Source organism: Bos indicus x Bos taurus, chromosome 15, assembly GCF_003369695.1.
Source record: "Bos indicus x Bos taurus breed Angus x Brahman F1 hybrid chromosome 15, Bos_hybrid_MaternalHap_v2.0, whole genome shotgun sequence".
NCBI classification, from domain to species: domain Eukaryota; kingdom Metazoa; phylum Chordata; class Mammalia; order Artiodactyla; family Bovidae; genus Bos; species Bos indicus x Bos taurus.
The window spans coordinates 10122453-10139036 of record NC_040090.1 but is presented as its reverse complement, the minus strand read 5'-3'; the positions used below and the strand labels follow the sequence as shown (position 1 = coordinate 10139036).

The 16584-nt window shown below is 41.2% G+C and overlaps 1 protein-coding gene across 1 annotated transcript in view; it reads left to right on the top strand.

Annotated features, from left to right (window-relative positions):
• Positions 1 to 16584, top strand: part of HSD17B12 (hydroxysteroid 17-beta dehydrogenase 12) — a 179042-nt gene that overhangs the window by 52846 nt on the left and 109612 nt on the right. The window lies entirely within an intron of this gene.

Below are 16584 nucleotides of genomic sequence, written 5' to 3'. Positions count from 1 at the left end.
GTGCTGGGGATTCTGTGCAGTGGATGGTTGGGCATTATTTATGAAAAAAAAGAAAAAAAAATAGGTGAAGCAGTGGAGAGTGTCACAAGAAGATAGTCCTTCCTTCATAATCTCCTTTTTATCATTCACTCATCTTGTGAAACATCATCTACTTTTTCTAGACCCTATGCTAGCCTTTAGACTGTGGTGACCCAGACCTTTATGGAAGTCTGTATGATGCATGTCAAATAGGGGAAGTACAGAGTACCAGGGGGCCAGGGAGCTATGAGATCCTGCTGGCCTAGAGGTCAAGGAAGGTCTAAGGGAGAGGAAACGTTTAAGTGAAACCCTTAAGGATGGGAGAGAGAAACTGGTGGAAGTAATTTTGGGAGTAGTGGAAACCGCATTTGTGAAAAGAGAGCGTGTTAACTTTGTAGGAATTAGACAATTTTCAGCATGACCAGGGCAGTAGGTGGTAGGGGGACAATGATGGGAGGTAAGGTCAACTCATGGAAAACCTTGTAAAGAATTAAGGGCAGTGGGAGACCATTGACAGGTTTTTGGCAGGGAAGTGATGTCACGTTTGCCCAGTGGACCAATAACTTTGGTTGTAGTGTGGAGACTAATTTGGAGAGGAATAAGAAAGGGAGCAGGTGAGTGAGTTAGAAGTCTGTTGCAGTGGTTTTTGTGGGAAGTGAATTCTCGTAGCCCGGGTGGTGGCAATGGGGAGACATGAATAGATTTATGTTCCAGGTTTTATATAATTGGCTATAGACAAACATTGTCATTTCTTGATGAAGAATGAGATCATAAAAATGGTGTTTGAGTCCACGGGACTCTCAAGAGTCTTCTCCAGCACCACAGTTCAGAAGCATCAACTCTTTAGTGCTCGGCCTTCTTTATGGTCCAATTCTCACATCTGTACCTGACCACTGGAAAAGCCATAGGTTTGATTATATGGACTTTTGTTGGCAAAATGATGTCTCTGCTTTTTAATATGCTGTCTAGGTTTGTCATAGCTTTTCTTCCAAGGAGCAAGTGTCTTTTAATTTCATGGCTGCAGTCACCATCCGCAGTGATTTTGGAGCTCAAGAAAATAAAATCTGTCATTGCTTCCACTTCTTCCCCATCTTTTTGCCATGAAGTGATGGGACCAGATGCCATGATCTTAGTTTTTTGAATGTTGAGTTTTAATCCAGCTGACCGCACTCCAGTACTTTTGCCTGGAAAATCCCATGGACGGAGGAGCCTGGTAGGCTGCAGTCCATGGGGTCGCTAGAGTCGGACACGACTGAGCGACTTCACTTGCACTTTTCACTTTCATGCATTGGAGAAGGAAATGGCAACCCACTCCAGTGTTCTTGCCTGGAGAATCCCAGGGATGGGGAAGCCTGGTTGGCTGCCGTCTATGGGGTCGCACAGAGTCGGACACGACTGAAGTGACTTAGCAGTAGCAGCCACCACTTTTGAATTGGCTGGGGTTAATAGTGCTTAGATGGTGTTTCCCAGAAGACCAAACAAGAGATGATCTTAGGTACTGCATTGATGAATACTTTAAATTTTTAATAGTTTTCTGTATACATATTTTCTACTAATATTCTATTTATGTTAATTGAAACTGGTGGTCTTTAACCAAATCAAGTAATTAAGTAAATATTAATTCCATTTTCTATTTAATTTTTAAAAAATCAGTTTTAAGAAAGTATTAAGTGACCTTAGGAAACATTGATGTAAGCAGTGCTACGCTGATACTTCGGAAACTAGAATAGACGGAGAATTTGTTGGATCAGTTTACACCATCTTTCTATTCCTGGTAGGAAAAGACTTCTTTTTTTGGAAAGGCAATACACACACATGGTTAAAAAATACTGACAGTAAGAAGAGTAAAAAATAGTAACCTCTTTCCTGTATTTCCCCAATGTCCTAGAACAACTGCCAAAAGACTTTTGATTTCAGATGTGCTTTATTTAGCTTCCTAAAGTGAATGATGAAGAGTTGACTACCCAGACAATATGGAGCATCTAGTGAGACTCACACTATTATTTTATAAAATTAAAAAAAAATATTCAACTTGGGTTAAGGATTTTTTTCTATCCAACCATGAGCTGCTATCTCTGCTACTACTGTTGCAATATTGCTTTAGCTTTAAAGCAAAGAATATATCTTTAAAAGCAAAGACATCCTTATCCCCATCCTCCCTGCCTTAAGTAGATAAATTTAATCTTCTTTTTGGCATAAAGTAAAACTTTTGCAATTGACTTAAGTTTGACAGATGACTTGGTCATGTTTGTACATTATTTCAAGCATGTTACCTGTCATGACTTAGAGAACTAAAGAATTTGTCATTTCCTTTGATGGGGAAATTATACTTGATCCCCCATTGCCTGGCCATTGTACATGACTCGGATTATTATAGATCTGCAGTGGTGCTTATAGAGATGACGAAGAGAGGCTCTCAGTTTCCAGTTTTATGTTTTGTTTCTTTGTGTCTATAAAAATAATTTTTATACTTTTCTATTTTTGCAGGAAAAAAAATACACTTGTGAGGCAGTGTCTGACTTTTGTGTAACTATATAGTGCTGTATTTGGTTCTGAGAATTCTCTGAATAGAGGAAAGTGATATTTTTTAATCTATCTAAAAAGATCAGAGGCTGAATTTTTAATACTTATGCAATTTAAAGTCATATTCATTTCTACTTAATAGTTAAAGCAGTAAGCATGAAATGGGTGCTTTATAGAATACCTAATATCCACAGTGGGTCTTATGCATCATTGTAGTCTCTGTAGTCATACACATAATAGTTTCTAAAAACTGTTAATTTGATTTAAATTTGATAGTTAATAGGAGATGATAGGAAAAAAATGTTTTTGTTGGGAGCATAAAGCCAAATCTTTTTGAGAAGTGTGTTTAGTATCTTATTCTCAACTTAGTCTACTTTAATATGTTTAAGAGGGACCTTGGGGAACTTCCAGTTTCAAAATAGGCAAGTAACAGTATTTTCTAGCCTTTTATCTCTTGGAATGTGTAGGAGAATAAGAAATAATAAGAATAATTCTCCTAATAATTCTCCTAATTATTAGGAGAATAAGAAACAGAAAGCACCATTAGGATGAAATGAGGGAACTCCTGAAATCCTTGATTCCTAGTCACAGAGAGTAAAGTTGGAAGAACGACAACTTACTTCACAGAGCAGCTGTCTAAGAGCTCACAGATGGTCCACCACTGAGAAGCAAGCAAGTTTGCTATGGACCCCAGAAAAGCACAGGAATTCAAAAGACAAGGATGAGGAAGGGCACTGAACCAGATGTGCTTGTGAGTCCAAAAAACTGGGCACAGAAGAGAGCAGAGGTGAGACCAGACTGAGAACAGAGGTTAAGAGATGAGGCTACATACAGACTGACAGCTGCCCAACTACTCAGCAGCCAGAAAACTGGAATTTGGGGAATGAAGAGATTTTATCAAAGAGTCCTGGAGAAATACAGATACTGTTATCTGTATTTGGAAGAGTCCTTTTCAACTCCATGTTGGATCAGTTTTTTTGACTTTAACCTTTGCTTTTTGTTGCTATTGTTATTATAATCATACATAATGGCCTGCCTCAGGTAACCCTGTCCCTCTGCTTGACTTAAACAGAAGTGTCTTTGTTCAGCTCACAGAGAGACAATCTGACCCAGCCCATCTGTGAGGTGAAAGTGAGTGAAGTCGCTCAGTCGTGTCCAACTCTTTGTGACCCCATGGACTGTAGCCCACCAGGCTTCTCCATCCTTGGGATTCTCCAGGCAAGAATACTGGAGTGGGTTGCCATTTCCTTCTCCAGGGGATCTTCCCGACCCAGGGATCAAACCCAGGTCTCCTGCATTGCAGGCAGACGCGTTAACCTCTGAACCACCAGGGAAGCCCCTTCTGTGAATGGCTGCAAAAACAAGAAATTGACACCCTCCCACTGCCCCGCCCCCCACCTCCCACCACTGGCCATTCCAGGAGGTATTTGCAAGATTAATAGTCTTTTTACTTTACTTCCTTACCTCCTCCCACTCTGTTCAGATTCTGTAAAAGAATCTGGCATCTAGATCCCACAAGATGGTTATTTTGAGACATTAGTCTGTCATCTTCTTGGTCTGCTGACTGTCTGAATAAAGTCGTATTCCTTCCCTCAACACCTCGTCTGCAGACTTTTTGGCCTATCATGTGGCAAGCAGAGCAAGCTTGGACTCAATAACAATACTGACTTGTGGATCCCCTAAACAAAGAGCTGGTTTGCCCAATGATTACCCTGTAGTGGGGGCCCCAATATAGTCACCCCACCCATACACCCTCATTGCCGTGTTATTGTCTCCAAGATGAGACAAACCAAAACAATCAAAAATAACTTAGAGGAAATAGAATAAAAAAGTAGAAGAAAGTATAAATGTATAAACAAAGTCTAATTAATGTCCTTAGAGATAAGATAATGAATGTATAGTAGGAACAAGCTGCTGCTTTAAAAGGAGAGCAATCAGAATAGAGAAGAGCTCTTCAGTATTAAAAAATTGACAACCTAATTTTAAAAGTCAATACAAAATTTGGAGGATAAAAGTTGAAGAGATTTCCAGGAAAATAAATAAGAAGAAAAGTAAAATTAATAAAGAAACTGTTATGTCCAAACTCTGGTTAAAGGAAATTCTAGAAGACAATGTGAGGAAGAAATTATCAAATAATTAATATTTAATACCTAAGAAAATTGCCAGAATTGAAGACCATGAATTTGGAGTCCCATCAGTGCCTAGCACCAATGAATGGAGAAGCACCCACTCCAAGTTCTATTACCATCACAGAGTCCTAAAGATGAACTAAAAATCCTAAAAGCCCCAGTGACAAAAAAGCAGGTCATTTGCAAATTGGAAATGGCAATCCACTCCAGTATTCTTGCCTGAAGAATCCCATGGACGGAGGAGCCTGGTAGGCTACAGTCCACTGGGTTGAAAAGAGTTGGACACGACTGAAGGACTTCACTTCACTTGACTTCTTGCAAATTGTAACTAGAATGGTGAAGCATTCTTTTTAAGCAGTACTGGTGCAGTGGAGGGTTGTTTTTAATTTTTTGTTGAAAATGATCTCCTGTTTCAAATCCAAGTGTAGACTTTAAAAAAATGCACAACCAAAAATTTGAGAATTATGTTTTATTTGGCAGACATACTGAGGGCTTAAGCCCAGGAGACAGCCTCTTAGCTCTGAGTGACTGTTCCAAAGAGGTAAGGGAGGAGCCAGGATATATGAGTTTTTGCAATAAAAAAACAAGTAATCAAAAGATTGCTGTTAATTAAAGAAAAGCAGACTTCTCAAGTTAATGAATTTAGTGCTTTTTCATGTATGGGAAGATGCCAGAGTCTGGGTTTATTGAAGTCATTCCTTTGATATGCACCCTAACAGGCCAGTATCCTGATTTTCTCCATCCTGAATCCCCTGAGGGTGCACAGTTGGGAGCAGCTGCAGTGGCTGATGGCCTGATGACCTCATGACCTCAGCATCCTTTGTTTACTGATGACAGGCAGCATCTTTGTTCATACTAGTTAAACTACTACACTTGAAGTTAGAATATAGACTATATTTTTAAAGATACAAAAGATTAAAAAAATTGCCTCTTAAACTGTCACATGAAGAGATGTGATAACTAAATTTAAAATTCTGGATGGCATCCTAGAACAGAAGGACACTCAGTAACAAGATTGCCTGAAAAAAAATATGAACTTTAGTTAATAATAATATATCATTATTGGTTCATTAATTGTGACAAATTTTCCATACTAATGTAAAGATGTTAGTAATAAGAAGAACTAGCTTGGAGTTTGAGGAACACTCTGTATTATCTTCAGATTTTTTTTTTTTTTGGATAAGTCATACTTTAGCCACCTGATGCAAAGAGCTGACTCATTGGAAAAGACCCTGATGCTGGGAAAAATAGAAGGCAGGAGGAGAGGGGATGACAGAGGACGAGATGGTTGCATGGCATCACCAACTCAGTGGACATGACTTGAGCAAGCTCCGGGAGATGGTGAAGGACAGGGAAGCCTGATGTGCTGCAGTCGATGGGGTCACAAAGAGTTGGACAAGAGTGACTGAACAACAAAAGCGACTTTAAAATTTAATAATTACTTTTCAAAATGTTTACAAAATGTATCTAAATGCCTCCTTGTTTGTCAACTTAGATGTGCTCCATAATGAGGGACTAGAACAAGATCTAAAAAAACAAGAGCTTCAACCCAGGAGAGAGAGTCCGAGAGAATTCCCAAGACTAGGTTCTAGAACCACAGCTGTGCCCACAAAGTATCTATTCCAGGTTGGAATAGGATGAAAGTTGGAGTGCTCTGTGAAGGTGATCTTGAAGGGAAAGAAAACCAAAAAAAAAAAGAAGCGTGGAACAAACCGATGGGGTTGATTGTGTGGAAAATTATACTGAGAGGCCTTTAGAGATAGGGGGAACATTTAAAAGGAAAACCATGTAAATGCAAGAAAAAGGCCATTTTAACTCCAGATCAGATCAGATCAGATCAGTTGCTCAGTCGTGTCCGACTCTTTTCGACCCCATGAATAGCAGCACACCAGGCCTCCCTGTCCATCACCAACTCCTGGAGTTCACTCAGACTCACGTCCATCGAGTCAGTGATGCCATCCAGCCATCTCATCCTCTGTCGTCCCCTTCTCCTCCTGCCCCCAATCCCTCCCAGCATCAGAGTCTTTTCCAATGAGTCAACTCTTCGCATGAGGTGGCCAAAGTACTGGAGTTTCAGCTTTAGCATCATTCCTTCCAAAGAAATCCCAGGGCTGATCTCCTTCAGAATGGACTGGTTGGATCTCCTTGCAGTCCAAGGGACTCTCAAGAGTCTTCTCCAACACCACAGTTCAAAAGCATCAATTCTTCGGTGCTCAGCCTTCTTCACAGTCCAATTCTCACATCCATACATGACCACAGGAAAAACCATAGCCTTGACTAGACGAACCTTTGTTGGCAAAGTAATGTCTTTGCTTTTGAATATGCTATCTAGGTTGGTCATAACTTTCCTTCCAAGGAGTAAGCGTCTTTTAATTTCATGGCTGCAGTCACCATCTGCAGTGATTTTGCAGCCCAGAAAAATAAAGTCTGACACTGTTTCCACTGTTTCCCCATCTATTTGCCATGAAGTGATGGGACCGGATGCCATGATCTTCGTTTTCTGAATGCTGAGCTTTAAGCCAACTTTTTCACTCCACTTTCACTTTCATCAAGAGGCTTTTGAGTTCCTCTTCACTTTCTGCCATAAGGGTGGTGTCATCTGCATATCTGAGGTTATTGATATTTCTCCCGGCAATCTTGATTGCAGCTTGTGCTTCTTCCAGTCCAGCGTTTCTCATGATGTACTCTGCATAGAAGTTAAATAACAGGGTGACAATATACAGCCTTGACATACTCCTTTTCCTATTTGGAACCAGTCTGTTGTTCCATGTCCAGTTCTAACTGTTGCTTCCTGACCTGCATACAAATTTCTCAAGAGGCAGATCAGGTGTTCTGGTATTCCCATCTCTTGAAGAATTTTCCACAGTTTATTGTGATCCACACAGTCAAAGGCTTTGGCATAGTCAATAAAGCAGAGATAGATGCTTTTCTGGAACTCTCTTGCTTTTTCGATGATCCAGCAGATGTTGGCAATTTGATCTCTGGTTCCTCTGCCTTTTCTAAAACCAGCTTGAACATCAGGAAGTTCACGGTTCACATATTGCTGAAGCCTGGCTTGGAGAATTTTGAGCATTACTTTGCTAGCATGTGAGATGAGTGCAATTGTGTGGTAGTTTGAGCATTCTTTGGCATTGCCTTTCTTTGGGATTGGAATGAAAACTGCCCTTTTCCAGTCCTGTGGCCACTGCTGAGTTTTCCAAATGTGCTGGCATATTGAGTGCAGCACTTAAAACACTGATTAGGAAAGAAAATGTAATTCTGCTATGCAGTTTAGTTCACTAGTGGATGATATATTTTTCTAGCCACAGTAATTGTTGAATAATACAGGATTTGACAGACTTTGTTCCTGCTCTCTGGGAGGGAGTATCTAAATCCTTGGAGTTTCCTAAGTGATAGGGGTGTCTTTGTTATTCATGGTGGGCTCTGATAACGTATGCTAGTGAGATCCCTCATGGTGGGACCCTATGGAGAGCTTTGAGATGGGGGCTGGTCCTGCTGGAAACACCAACCTTGAATGGGATACCAGCTGAACCTTCCAACCTCTATGGAGGGATGAGGAGGTTCGAGTCTGAGTTCAGCCCCGTGGCCAATGATTCAATCAACCACACCTTTGTAATGAAACCCAGTGAGAACTCTGTATTCCCATGATGCTCTGCTCTCCTCAAGAAAAAGTAACCACTCCTATGGATTTATTCTCCATTTATACTGGATCACACTTGGAGAAGGAAATGTGACCCAGAAGGAAACAGTGGCTCACACTCCAGTGTTATTGCCTGGATACTCCCATGGACAGAGGGACTGGCGGACTATAGTCCATAGGGTCACAAAGAGCTGGACATGACTGAAGTGACTTCTGGATCACAAGCTAGTACATCGGCTATTTTACTCGCTTTTGAAAATATATCAATATTTCTAAAAGTCTGTGCAGTAGGGCTTGATTTCCTTCATCTACCAAAAGCAGCTGCCTTGTGTAAAAGTCCCAGAGGCAATGCTGCTGTGTAAAATGTTGATTTAAGTAACATTAAGCCCTTCTTGCAAAAATCATCTTGCTGTTCCTAGTGAGTGAACACACTGATATTCTGGGGCGGGGCTGGAGGAGTGACCTCCCCTTATTCAGAGAGGTTCTGGAACCTCTACATTGGGGAACCCCCCCTACAGTTTGCCCTCTGTGGCTGTTCACTTGGTTGGTCCTGATTTGTATCCTTCATTATAAAGCTGTAATCATGAATTGTCTAAGTTATCCTGAGTTCTGTGAGTCATTCTAGTGAATTCTTCAACCTGAGAAATTGTGAGAACCTGAACCTTGTAACCAACTAGTCACAAGTGTGGGTGGCCTAAGGCCGCCTGAACTTGTGGCTGGTGCCTGCCGCGTGGGCAGTTTCGCTGTCTTTAACCTGTAGGATCTGTACGCACTCTGGGTTAATATCAGAATTGAGTTACAGTATTATAATAACATAATGACTAACCGTTGGCAGAATCTTGTGACATAACTTCATTGGAAGGATGGGGAAATTTAAGGGGGTGGAGATTCTCTTCAACCCTAATGAGTTAAGTAATATAAAAATAAATGAATCAGGGAATTAGAGTATAACAGGCTTTAGAACATATAAAGACAAGGAGATGCAATTAAAAGCAGTGAAAATTGTTGTTTCTGGGGATAGAGTAGGAAGGTGCAGAAGGATACAGATAATATCCCATTTTTTTGTTTGTTTGTTTGTTTGTTTTTTGGTCTAAAACCTCTTGAAGCTAAGTTCAAAAGCTAAGGTCTAAAACCTTTTTCAAGCTAAGTTATGTATTTCTTAGATTTAAGTAAAATCACTTTTAAAAAAAGGGAGCGTGACTTGTAGGCTCTCAGTAGTCCATCAGGAAATAGACTTGGACATTTGTGATGTGTGTATAGGGGAGGTATGTAGGGGGATGTTTTTAGAAATGGTACCTAAAAGTGAGTAAGCAAAGGAAGCAGGGTAGGGCAGAGGGAGAAGTCAAACTGATGCTGGAGTTACACTAGATCCCATGGGATGGCCCCATGAGCCCATGGCCCATCAGAGATCCCTAAGTGAGGTCAGGGAGCTGGACCTTTGTGTGGACGGGTTAAAATTAGGCACGTATTACCCAGGGGAGGGCTGTAAGCTTGGGCAAGGCAGCTGCCTTTGACTGAGGATCATGCCTGGGAGTGCTCTCTTGTGCGCTGAGAGCAGATAACACTACTGGTGAGAGAATTGGCTGAAGACCTCTGTCCTGGATGTGGTTGGTACTCTTAATGGTGCCCAATGCCCACTACAAACTCCAGAAACTGGAGAGTCTGATGAAGTGTTGATACCCATCAGACAAATTTTATAATCTCTATCCTGGCATATTCTAGGCTTGGCAGGACTGTGTTTAAAGTGTGGTATGCTGGTTGAGGGCTTCCCAGGTTGTGCTAGTGGTAAAGAACCTGCCTGCCGGTGCAGGAGACTTAAGAGACATGGGTTTGATCCCTGGGTTGGGAAGATCCCATGGAGAAGGGAATGTCAACCCGTTCCACTATTCTTGCCTGCAGAATTCCATGGACAGAGGAGTCTGGTGGGCTGCAGTCCATGGGGTCACAAAGAGTTGGGCACGACTGAAGTGATTTACCTGAATGTATGCTGGTTGAGGTCAGCCTGGAGTTCACAGTTCACACACACAGACACACCAGAGTCACCTGTATTCTTTTGAAATTTGTATATTACAGCCAGAAATTCTAGATGCATTAGTTGTGGTGAATTTATTGTCTTTTATGAGTTTTTCATATTAAGGGACTTAAAAACACCTAATCTGAGAAAGTCTGATGTTGCCAATGATTCAGTGCTGTAATCACATCTAGGATTTGCTTGCTCCACAATTGTTGAGTATAAATAGAATAATCTAGGTACCGAAGGCTCTGTGAGTAGACAGGTTGAGTGGCAGACAGATTAGGAGAGTATAAGGTATTGTACTTGTATCATGAAGAACTTTGAGAAAGCAGGTTCTCAGGGAAATCGTCTAAGCCTTGTTTTGTAGTTTGTAAGAGCAGCTACCTGTGAGCATCACTTGCGCATTCAGCACATGTCTACTGAGCACCCACCTTGTGCACCTCACACAGCAAGGAGCCTAGAATCCAGCAGGAGAATTAAGACGTGTGAGGAAACACATTTCCAAGTCGAGAGTGGTAAGTGCTGCAAGAGAAGTGCATGCAAAGATGTGGAAGAGAGAAAGGGTTTGTTTGAACTGATCTGAACAGTGGAGTTGGTTGGTGGAGTCTGAACAAGCTATGAAGAAAGAGGCATGGAGATGAGGTTCTGGACATCTGGGAGAGAGCAGGAAAGTTTATCACAGAGAACAGGAAAAGGAGGGAATTGGAAACAATTAGAAAATGTTTATCCTTCTTGTGTGAAACATTAGTGCATCAGTGACAGGAATACAGTGTAAAATTTGGGTCCCCATACTTCCAAAATACTCAGAAGATGAAAAGTTACAGAAATGTGCAACAGAGTTGCTAATGAGGTTGGAGGAACTTTCATATGATACTTAATTTCCTATAGGTGGATTCCACTACAGATGTTTAAAAGCATGAGTTAATAATGTTTCTTGTAAGCAAAATCACAATCATAAAAACACATGAGTTACCTTTGAAGAGGTATCAGAGAACCAATTTATTTTGAAAACTGGTAAGTAAAGGAAAAAAATCCAACATTTATCTCGTGCTTCTGTGCAAACTCTGTATCATTTGTAATCAAATAACTGATAAGGAGTTGTTTCTCTATGAAAATATTCCAGCTAATAAGTTAAAATGGGATGACAGAATTCAAGTATCAGTTGAGTTCAGTTCAGTTGCTAAGTCGTGACTGACTCTTTGCAGCCCCACAGACTGCAGCACACCAGGCTTCCCTGTCCAACTCCTGAACCTTACTCAAACTCACATCCATCAAGTCGGTGTTGCCATCCAACCATTTCATCCTCTTTGTCCCCTTCTCCTCCTGTCTTCAATCTTTCCCAGCATCAGGGTCTTTTCAAGTCAGTTCTTAATATTAGGTGGCCAAAGTATTAGAGTTTCAGCTTCAGCATCAGTCCTTCCAGTTAATATTCATGGACTGATTTCCTTTAGGTTTGACTGGTTTGATCTCCTTGCAGTCCAAGGGACTCTCAAGTCTTCTCTAACAGTATAGCTCAAAAGCATTAATTCTTCAGCACTCAGCTTTCTTTACGGTTCAACTCTCACATCCATACACGATTACTGGAAAAACCATAGCTTTGACTAGACGGACCTTTGTTGGCAAAGTAATGTCTCTGTTTTTTAATATGCTGTCTAAGTTGGTCATGGCTTTTCTTCCAAGGAGTAAGCATCTTTTAATTTCATGGCTGCAGTCACCATCTGCAGTGATTTTGGAGCCCCCCAAAATAAAGTCTGTCACTGTTTCCATTGTTTGCCCATCTATTTGCCATGAAGTGATGGGACTGGATGACATGATCTTAGTTTGCTGAATGTTGAGTTTTAAGCCAACTTTTTCACTCTCCTTTTTCACTTTGATCTAGAGGCTCTTTAATTCTTCTTCGCTTTCTGCCATAAGGGTGGTGTCATCTGCATATCTGAGGTTTATTGATATTTCTTCTGGCAGTCTTGATTCCAGCTTGTGCTTCATCCAGCCCAGCATCTCTCATGATGTACTCTGCATGTAAGTTAAATAAGCAGGGTGACAATATACAGCCTTGATGTACTCCTTTTCCTATTTGGAACCAGTCTGTTGTTCCATGTCCAGTTCTAACTGTTGGTTCTTGACCTGCATAGACTTCTCAGGAGACAGGTCAGGTGGTCTGGTATTCCCACCTCTTGAAGAATTTTCCACAGTTTGTTATGATCCACACAGTCAAAGGCTTTGGCGTAGTCAATAAGCAGAAGTAAATGTTTTTCTGGAACTCTCTTGCTTTTTCCATGATCCAGCGGATGTTGGCAATTTGATCTCTGGTTCCTCTGCCTTTTCTAAATCCAGCTTGAACATCTGGAATTTCCCGATTCATGTATTGCTGAAGCCTGGCTTGGAGAATTTTGAGCATTACTTTACTGGTGTGTGAGATGAGTGCAATTGTGCAGTAGTTTGAGCATTCTTTGGCATTGCCTTTCTTTGTGATTGGAATGAAAACTGACTTTTTCCAGTCCTGTGGCCACTGCTGAGTTTTCCAAATTTGCTGGCATATTGAGTGCAGCACTTTCACAGCATCATCTTTCAGGATTTGAAATTGCTCAACTGGAATTCCATCACCTCCACTAGCTTTGTTCGTAGTGATGCTTTCTAAGGCCCAGGATGTCATTCCAGGATTGTCTGGCTCTAGGTGCGTGATCACACCGTCGTGGTTATCTGGGTCTTGATCTTTTTTCTAGAGTTCTTCTGTGTATTCTTGCCACCTCTTCTTAATATCTTCTGCTTCTGTTAGGTCCATACCATTTCTGTCCTTTATTGAGCCCATCTTTGCATGAAATATTCCCTTGGTATCTCTACTTTTCTTGAAGAGATCTCTATCTAGTCTTTCCCATTCTGTTGTTTTCCTCTATTTCTTTGCACTGATCACTGAGGAAGGCTTTCTTATCTCTCCTTGCTATTCTTTGGAGGTCTGCATTCAAATGGGTATATCTTTCTTTTCTCCTTTGCCTTTAGCTTCTCTTCTTTTCTCAGCTCTTTGTAAGGCCTCCTCAGACAACCATTTTGCCTTTCTGCATTTCTTTTTCTGGAGGATGGTCTTGATCACTGCCTCCTTTACAATGTCACAAACCTCTGTCCATAGTTCTTCCAGCACTCTATCAGATCTAATTCCTTGAATCTATTTCTCACATCCACTGTATAGTCATAAGGGATTTGATTTAGGTCATACCTGGTGGTTTTCCCTACTTTCTTCAATTTAAGTCTGAATTTGGCAATAAGGAGTTCATGATCTGAGCCATAGTCAGCTCCTGGTCTTGTTTTTGCTGGCTGTATAGAGCTTCTCCATTTTTGGCTGCAAAGAATATAATCAATCTGGTTTCAGTATTGACCATCTGGTCATGTCCATGTATAGAGTCTTCTCTTATGTTGGAAAAGGGTATTTGCTATTACCAGCACACTCTCTGACAAAACTCTGTTAGCCTTTGCCCTGCTTCGTTTCATACTCCAAGGCCAAAGTTGCCTGTTACTCTAGGTACCTCCTGACTTGCTACTTTTTCATTCCAGTCCCTTGTAATGAAAAGGACATCTTTTTTGGGTGTTATTTCTAGAAAGTTTTATAGGTCTTCATACAACCGTTCAACTTCAGCTTCTTTAGCATTATTGGTCAGGGCATAGACTTGGATTACTGTGATATTGAATGGTTTGCCTTGGAAATGAATAGAGATCATTCTGTCATTTTTGAGATCATATCCAAGTACTGCATTATGGACTCTTTTGTTGATTATGATAGTTACTCCATTTCTTCTAGGGAATTCTTGCCCACAGTAATAGATATAATGATCATCAGAGTTAAATTCACCCATTCCGGTCCATTTTAGTTCACTGATTCCTAAAATGTCAGTATTCACTCTTGCCATATCCTGTTTGACCACTTTCAATTTGCCTTGATTCATGGACCTAGCAATCTAGGTTCCTATGCAGTATTGCTCTTTACAGCATCAGACTTTACTTCCATCACCAGTCACATCCACAACTGGGTGTTGTTTTTGCTTTGGCTCCATCTCTTCATTCTTTCTGGAGTTATTTCTCTTCTCATCTCCAATAGCATATTGGGCACCTACCAACCTGGGGAGCTCATCTTTCACTGTCCTATCTTTTTGCCTTTTCATACTGTTCATAGCATTCTCAAGGCAAGGCTACTGAAATGGTTTGCCATTCCCTTTTTCAGTGGACCACATATTGTCAGAGCTGTCCACCATGACCCATCCGTCTTGGGTGGCCCTACATGGCCTGGCTTGTAGTTTCATTGAGTTAGAAAAGACTGTGGTCCATGTGATCAGTTCGTTTAGTTTTCTGTGATTGTGGTTTTCATTCTGTCTGCCCTCTGATGGAGAAGGATAAGAGGCTTATGGAAGTATCACCATTTTGCAGTCTAATTAAATAATGTATCTCAGTGGTGAACATCATTGGCTGCTTATGTAACAAAAAGCAAAATTAGCAAACATGTGCCTCCTGATAGAAGTATGTACTATTGCTTATAAAGTATTCTTACCCAAAAAATTAAACCTGCATTTGATCACCTAACTATTAGTGGACAGATGAACATGTTAAATGACATCAGGAGGATGCAATCAGCCAGTGACAGGCTGGTTAAGTTAAAAGTGAAGTGAAGTCGCTCAGTCGTGTCCGACTCTTTGTGACCCCACGGACTGTAGCCTACCAGGCTCCTCTGTCCATGGGATTTTCCAGGCAGTAGTACTGGAGTGGATTGCCATTTCCTTCTCCAGGGGAATCTTCCCGACCCAGGGATCGAACCCAGGTCTCCCTTTTGTAGACAGACGCTTTACTGCTTGAGCCACCAGGGAAGTCCTTAAGTTAAATGTATGATCTAATGTATTCAACAGATGCCAGGGAGGGGAGAAGGAGGGAGGCAGAGGGAGAAAAACAGAAGCTGATAGAGTAGATAGAAAATGGCAACCCACTCCAGTACTCTTGCCTGGAGAATTCCATGGATGGAGGAGCCTGGTGGGCTACAGTCCATGGAGTCACAAAGGGTTGGACATGACTGAGCGGTTAAGCAGAGAGCTGATAGAGGGGGAGAGACAGAGATGGAGACAGACATAGATATGATTTCATAACCTGTTTTATTATTTCATATATGATTATGAAAGATATGACTAGGAAGAATTTAGATATGTTTGCCATATTTCTGAATAGTAAAAGTAGGGAAAGTGTTAGTTGCTGAGTCATGTCCAACTCTTTGTGACCCTGTGGACTGTAGACCACCAGGCTCCTCTGTCCATGGAATTCTTCAGGCAAAAATACTGGAGTGGATAACCATTCCCTTCTCCAGGGGATCTTCCTGACCCAGGGATTAAGACCCAGGTCTCCTGCACTGCAGGCAGGTTCTTTACCGTCTGAGCCATAGGGAAGCCCATTTCGGGATGCTACTCACAACCATGCTATGAATTTGTTAATAAACGTGATTCCAGTATTTTAGAGGTAAGATACCATGGTGTGGTCTGAACCGTTATCATTTTCAAATGTTTATGCTACATAAGGTTTTAGAGCTTTAAAGAGTACTGGAGTAGGGTGCCATTGCCTTCTCCGATAATAGGCAGAATGTGTACTTAATTGTACAGCTCCATGCATTTTTACATACACACATACACATCAAGATATAGAATATTTCCTACATCCTGAAGATTCCCTTAATGCCTTTTCCCTGTCATCTACCCCATTACCCAGGAGTAGCCAGTATTCTAACTTCTATCATTATAGATTAGTTTTTCCCTTTTTGGAATTGGATAAATGGAATCAAAACAGCTTGTACACTTTTATTTCAGGATTTTTTGGCTCAATATAATGTCTGAGATGGAGAAGGCAATGGCACCCTACTCCAGTACTCTTGCCTGGAAAATCCCATGGGCAGAGGAGCCTGGTAGGCTGCAGAGCATGGGGTCGAGAAGAGTCGGACACGACTGAGCGACTTCACTTTCACTTTTCCCTTTCATGCATTGGAGAAGGAAATGGCAACCCCCTCCAGTGTTCTTGCCCGGAGAATCCCAGGGATGGGGGAACCTGGTGGGCCGCCGTCTATGGGGTCACACAGAGTCAGACATGACTGAAGCGACTTAGCAGCAGCACCAGCAGCAATGTCTGAGAGATCTGTTCATCTTTTGCATGTATTAATAGTTCTTTTATTAAAAAATTGCTATTTAGTATTCTGTTGTGTAATTATACCTTAATTTACTTACTCATTCTCTCGTAGTTTAATA